This window comes from Malurus melanocephalus, unplaced genomic scaffold (assembly GCF_030028575.1).
Source record: "Malurus melanocephalus ecotype Western Australia unplaced genomic scaffold, MMel_1.1 scaffold_356, whole genome shotgun sequence".
Lineage (NCBI taxonomy): Eukaryota > Metazoa > Chordata > Aves > Passeriformes > Maluridae > Malurus > Malurus melanocephalus.
Window position 1 is genome coordinate 330,581 of NW_026623588.1, and position 6,339 is coordinate 336,919.

At 45.1% G+C, this 6,339-nt stretch overlaps 1 protein-coding gene across 3 annotated transcripts in view; it reads left to right on the plus strand.

The window, feature by feature from the left end:
• ZHX3 (zinc fingers and homeoboxes 3) overlaps positions 1 to 6,339 on the plus strand; it is a 40,943-nt gene that overhangs the window by 10,604 nt on the left and 24,000 nt on the right. For 2 of the 3 annotated variants that reach the window (XM_057378393.1, XM_057378391.1), the window contains exon 2: positions 6,106 to 6,212. The gene's annotated coding sequence lies outside the window, so the exon portion shown is untranslated. Of the gene's footprint in view, positions 1 to 5,532; positions 5,589 to 6,105; positions 6,213 to 6,339 lie in introns of those variants that run through there. The other variant, XM_057378392.1, reaches the window with a different exon arrangement.

Sequence of the window (6,339 nt, forward strand, 5' to 3'; positions counted from 1 at the left end):
TTTTCATGTATTAATGTTGTAAAATCTGCCCACTAATTTGGGTGAAAAAGGTTTTCCTTCCATTTCTAGACAATTTTGTTTGTCCTCTTTGCACAAACAAGCACTGTTGTGCTCCAGGCATTTTTTGGGGGGGGGAAAGGGGGAGGAAAGACATTTAGGTTCAGCTAAGGAATGCCAGAATCCTTGTTTTGTGTAACTCTCCCCAGGCTGAGCCCCAGCCAGGTCCCTGCAGGAGCTGGGATTGGGACCCAGCTGGCACTTTGCTCAGACTGGCCTCGCTCATAGTGTGGGGGACAAATGCAGAAGATCAATCTGTGCATCTGGTCCATCTTAACAGGAGAATTGAAGGAGAAAGAAAGGCAGGAGGGTTTCTGAGCAGTAGATGGAGCAATAATKGAGGCTGAGCAGCCTTTGGGATGGGGCTCTGGGGTGCTCAGCTCTTGTCTTTGCTCAGGGTCCCACTGTTGGGGGCCACTGTTGAGTTGAGCTGTGTCTGGTCTCTGCAAGAGCCTGCTGTTTCTCAATGACAGAAACATAAAGCTTGTCCTCCCACGTGTTAGCCTTGCAATTTGAAATGTGTTTCCTTTGATAAAAGGATTTTTCATGGGAAAACTTGCTTTAAAATCCTACTAGTGTCTCAAAGTGTTGTGGCTGCTGAGCATCCCTGCTCCGAGGAGGGGCAACACAGAGCTTTGCTSCATTTCCAGTTTTGGTTTGAATCATCATACATTGTTCTTAAGTAGCCATTTACTCTCCTTCCCATCTCTTTGGCACAGAACAAGAGAATAAAACATTAAAAGAGGAATGTGATTATAATCCTGTAAAAACTGTCAGAGGAATTTGGCAGTGGTTGCAGCCTGTGAGTGTAATACATAATATTATATTCATTTTTAAAAATGATTAGATTTCAAGCTGACAGCTTAAATGACCAGTCACCTTAAAAAGATATTATGGACGGTGTAAAGACTGTCAGTGTGGTTTTTTTCTTTGCTAACTGTGGAGTTTTCAAGGTCTGTGCTTCCAAAAAAATAGGAACCTTTGGCTTTTGCCAAGCTGCATGTGGAAGCTGAGAGCAATGAGGTCCCTTGTATTAATAATTTGTATTATAATAGCATTGTCACTGCTGCCTCTCAGGCTTTTTTTTTTATCCCTGAGTTAATGGCAGGGCTGCCTGTCAGAGGGAATTTTTGTTGGAAAAAAACTTAATTTTGCTTTTGTTGTCTCTTTGCTCCCACAAACTGTGTGTGAATGGGACCAGTGACTGCAGCTGGGAGAGKCTGGAGATAAGGGCAGAGGAACTGTTCAGCCATGTTAGTGAATGTATTGACAGCTCAAATATGGTATTCGGCATGGAAAGCAGATCCCAGGGGACTGACAGAGTTCCCCATCCCAGAATATCCCAGCTCACAGCGGGAGCTGAAGATAAAGATGCCAAAACCTCCAGGCAGTGCAGGAAMGGAGCCACAGCTTCCCACGTCCTGCTGTTGGCTTGGGATTCTTGGATGAAAGGGAAACCAGTGCTCTTCTGTTTCCGTGAACTGGATAATCATACAGATGATCAGAGCCCCATCAGGCCTTGAATAAAACATGGAACAAAGTGATGATTACTGCTCTGAAGTAATAGATAGTTACATTTAGCTCTTTGTGTCCCCTGTGGTCCTCGGAGCATCCTTTGGGCACTGAGATGAAAATGAGAGGAGTGGGGKTCTGTTGTTTCCCTTTCTTGGGTGAGAAGCTGTCATTTGCTGAGCTTTACTGCCCCGTGATCTGTATACCTGCTTGGTTGTTTTAAAATTCAGCCTGGGTAGGATTTAAAATTTTTAAAACTCTGCAACAGGAATTTTTAGCGTCATGGGAATATTCCATAATTCCTTCTTTGCAATGGAAAAAAATGATACCAGTAGACATGGACTGGGCTGTGATCTTGTAAATTCTTGGAGGCTGGGCATAAAACTCAGCTGCAAATAAACATCAGCATCAGTAGTATCGTGCAGAAGGATAGGGAGAAGTGTCCTCTTCTGGTTCTGGCCGGAGAGAGGAGAAGAGTTTGGCTGGAGGAGATCCAGAGAGTTGTAAGGAGATTGACTGGAGGTCTAGAAATCCCTGTTCTGAACGAACCTGAGCTGTTTGGCTGTAGATGGGAGAAGAGCAAGGCAGGAAATACATCTTCAGGTGCCTTAATGGGAAGGTGGTGGTTACTCTGTGCACTCAGTGGGTAGAGCAAGAGGTCACRGTCCTAAAATTGCAGAAAAAACTCAGATTATATACTGGGCAAAATTAGGGCAGTGCTTTTCCTGAAAATAACAAGAGTTGATGGCCTGAAGAGCTTGGGGGGCATCAGTTTTTGGAGGTTAAAATGGCTTGGAAATATCTTTCTGAAACTTCTTGATGGTCATTGTTGCATGAGGAAGATGCCATTTCTTCTCCTGCAGTGGGAGTTGTCTCACTGCTCCCTTCCAGTGCTGGCCTGGAGTGGTGAGGCTGGAGAGGGTTGTTTTCAGTCTAAAATAAGCAAGATAGGAGAAATGATGTYCTGTGGCTTAAATTTTCAAGCACTTAAAAAGACTGAAGTGACTAAACATAATGTAAGTTTGCATGCCTCCCTACAAAAGCAGATGTTGCCTAGAAATATTTTTATGCTCTTTGGTTCTAAAATTGAATGTTATGGACATTAAATTGCACAACTTGACTCTCTCAGTGGTGCAGCTTTTCCAGGATGTTGGTTCACTTGAGTTGGAAGAGACAGAGAGGGGAGTGAATGATGTTGCCTTTACTGATATTTCTTTAAAGAGCTGTACTAAAGTGCCCAGCTCTGTAAATACTGAAGAAATAGAAACAGCCACTTTAGAGATCCTGAATGGTGGCTTGTCAGTGCTTTAATTGTATGTTGGGAATGGGAACCTTTTAAAATCAGAGTTCCACAAGCAGCAGAAGCTGCTGGGCAGTGTCAGAGGGTCTCACATGGCTGAGAAACTTCCTTCAGGTCCATGTGGACACCTCAGGAAGGTGCCCATCACTGCCAAAGCTGGGTTCTTACAAGGTATCTTCATAGTTCAGCTATTTCCTACTTCTGGCAAGAGCAAGAAAAGGTGAAGCCCCCCTCAAAGCACCCACTTTGGAGACTGGTGGGCTGGGGAATTGTTTTTGTCTTTTTCTATATAATTTTGTTCTTCTTCAGCCCAACCTCTGTTGGGACAGAGGGGCTGCTGTGTCTTCTTGTGAGTCTCAGGATGAACCAGGCTTTGCTCTGCAAGGAGGTGTTATTCTGGGACAGCCTAGTTCTCTTTTCAGCCACGTCAAAAAAAAGAAAAAAGAAAAAAAAAAACAAACAACCCAAAAGAGAGCAAGATCTGTTAAGATCCCAAAAGAGAGGTAACAGCTGTTAAAAAAGATAAATCTGAGGTGGGGTTGCCAGGTGAAAGGAAAACAGAATAATCTCTATTTTTGAGCCTTTGCAGTGGATTTTTCTTTGCAATGTTCTGGCTCTCAGTGGATCCCACATGGGTACTGCCAGGAGCTGGCATTTCTCTCTCCCTTTTCATGAACCTGCTGGTCCAGCTGGTTCAGACATTGCGGTGTTAAACCCCCAGGTACAGGAGGATGGCTTACTCTGTGTGTTGAATTTGGTATTTGGGGAAGATATTCTCCATTCTGGAGCTGTTTGTAAGTTTTGAGCTGCTCTGTGAAGGCTGAGGAAGCCGTAAGGAAGCAGTGGGATGGGAACGATGGTCTGTGGTTCTGGCAGACACTGCAAGTAACTGAGACAGAAGGACCTCAGTGTATCTTGGCTGTTGAATGCTGGGATTTTAATATCTGAAAGAAGTTAGGGAAAAAAAAGCATGGCTTGGTTGTCCTTGTTGCTGTTCCAGTTTCAGTGATAAGCAGCTGAGCTGTTTGCATGTTCTGCTCTGAGGAAACCCCAGTCCCTGCCTCCTGCCCCAGCTCTGTGTTATTCTTCTTGAAGCAGCAATTCCAGGGAATTCAAGGAGGAGCTGCCAGGGTAATCACGGCTCGTGGTGCCAAATTTGCAGGGGCTTTACTCCATATTTCAGAAYAAGGTTTTGGGAGACTCTGATTTATCTCTGCCTCCAGCTTAAGTTTCTCTTTAAGCCACCTTTAATTTGTAGAAGCACAAAGCTGTTCTGACTGCTGGATCAAGGTCACTCTTTAATTTAGGTACTCCAAGCAATGCAGAATCTTGTTTGTTAATGTCTCAGGCATATGCTGAGTCCCTAGAGGAATGTATGAATGATATTAAATGTACCATAGCAGAGGCAGAGTAGCAGCAGTGTTACAGGAGGAGGAATGGCAGATAAGCAGTGGGGCCATGCTGTTATCGCTCAGTTTGGGAGGTGCTGGGGTTGTGCAAGTCGATGTAGGACATTTRCACTAATTGCTGGAATAAAATCCCACTCCATCAGCAGTCTAGTATTTGTTTCTTATTATATGTTAAACTTTTTCTGGCATAGCAAAGTTTGTCACCTGTTATGTCAAGGTCTCGGCATTCAACGCTGGGATCTTTCCAAGTGTGCTGAAACCTAATTGGTTAGGGATAAGCCTTCCCTTCATTTTAGGGGAGGAAAAAAAGAAAAGCGAGGAAAAAAGAAAAAGCTGTGGCATCTAGCAGGCATTTAAAGCATTTTTTTCTTGTTCTCTCACAACTCTTGTGATTTGCCAGGCTTAGGCCTCCTGATTTTTTTCCCCTGGGTCTGTGCTGGYTTTGCTTTTCCTGTGAATTCAGTTGGGAAAACAACATACAGCAAATAATAAACAGCAAATAACATAGAGCAGCCAGCACTGCAGGTCTGGGGGAAGCTTTCTCCAAGCATGGCTCTGCAGCAGAGAGCATCAGGACACCTGAGTGCTTAGTGAGGGAAAACCTTTGTGTCCGTCCACCCTTGTCCAAYTGCTTTGCCTTTTTTCTTTTTGTTYTATTATTCTCTTTTCTTTTTAAATCCTGCTGRGTTTGGCCTGTGCASTTACAGCCAGAGTGGAAACTTCTTGTCTGCAGGATTTTGGATGGGTTTGGGGAGCACTTCCTTGAGCYCTAACATATCTGTGCCAGTTGTTCGGTGAAATTTCTCCATGCCACTTAGTTAATGCAAGAAACTCAACAGTTGTGTATAAAACGTATGGTCAGCAGAATCCAACCTGAGAAACAGATCAGTGGGGCTCAGGCAGGGGACTTTAGGGACTGGGGCTGGCTGAAGCACAGGAATAGTTCACAAAATCATAGAATCACAGAATGGTTTGGGTTGGAAGGGTCCTTGAAGATCACATGTGTCCAGCCCTCCCTTGGGACATGCTGCTGGGAGAGGAGGACCTGTCACTGACCATGCTCAGACAGGAGCCACAAACAAGCGTAAATTTTCCTCTACTTGGGCAAACACAATTTTCCTGTTTTTCATCCTTGTTGCAAGCTCTGGCTCACCTTTCTCCAGAGTGACTTTTTTTTTTTTTTTTGAATATGCTGTTTTCTCCCCTGGTCTGAACTTAATCCCAGAAATCCACTTGGCTCATTATCTCTTCAGACAGTAAAGTTTAGAAATTTGGCAATACATGGATCTGGCTCTGCTGCTTCTCTGGGGGTGAGGGAACTGGGATTGGATGGCAACGGGGGAAAATGAAGGGGAGAGAAGAAGGCCACAGCTCTGAGCAGAGCTGCAGGTTATATTTAGCTGCTGCTGCGGTGGTGGCAGTCAGGGCGCTGTGGTTGCTGCTCTAAATATGTTCTGGCCAGTTGAGGTTTCCAGCTCTATAATGGACCAAGTCCATAGGGAGCTGGGCAGTGGTGGCACTGGTTTCCAGCWCACTGCAGCTGGGGAGCTGCTTTTACCGGGTTGAGAGCTTGGTGATTAATTCAGCAGACTTGGTTAACTTCTGATAAATAATGTCTTTACTAACTGAGAGGAGAAAAAAACCCCAAAGATGGGTGTTCAGTGGGGATAGGCTGTGGGAGCATGGTGGGGTGGATGGCATGAGCTGGGAGATCTCTTGAACTGATCAGTGTTTTATTTTCTTTTTCTTTTAGCCTTTGCTAACCAAGGGTTGCCTTTTCCYGCAGAGSCGCAGCAGTAATTTTTGGTGTGATRTTTTCTCTTCCAGCCCTGAATCCYGGTGCAGCTGAAGCGACTGCAGGCACTTTAAAGATGTGGGTGAGCACAGAGGAGGGGCAGGAGAACGACAGGCTGAGGACGTGGTCCCTCATTCAGGTAGGACACTGCTGTCACCTTGGGCACTGTGGTGTGGAGCTTTCTGTCCCCTGCAGCCCGGGCAGGGAAATGTGGTGTATTCCAGTGTATCCCAGGGATCTCAGTGCAGGCTTCTGGAAGCTGATGG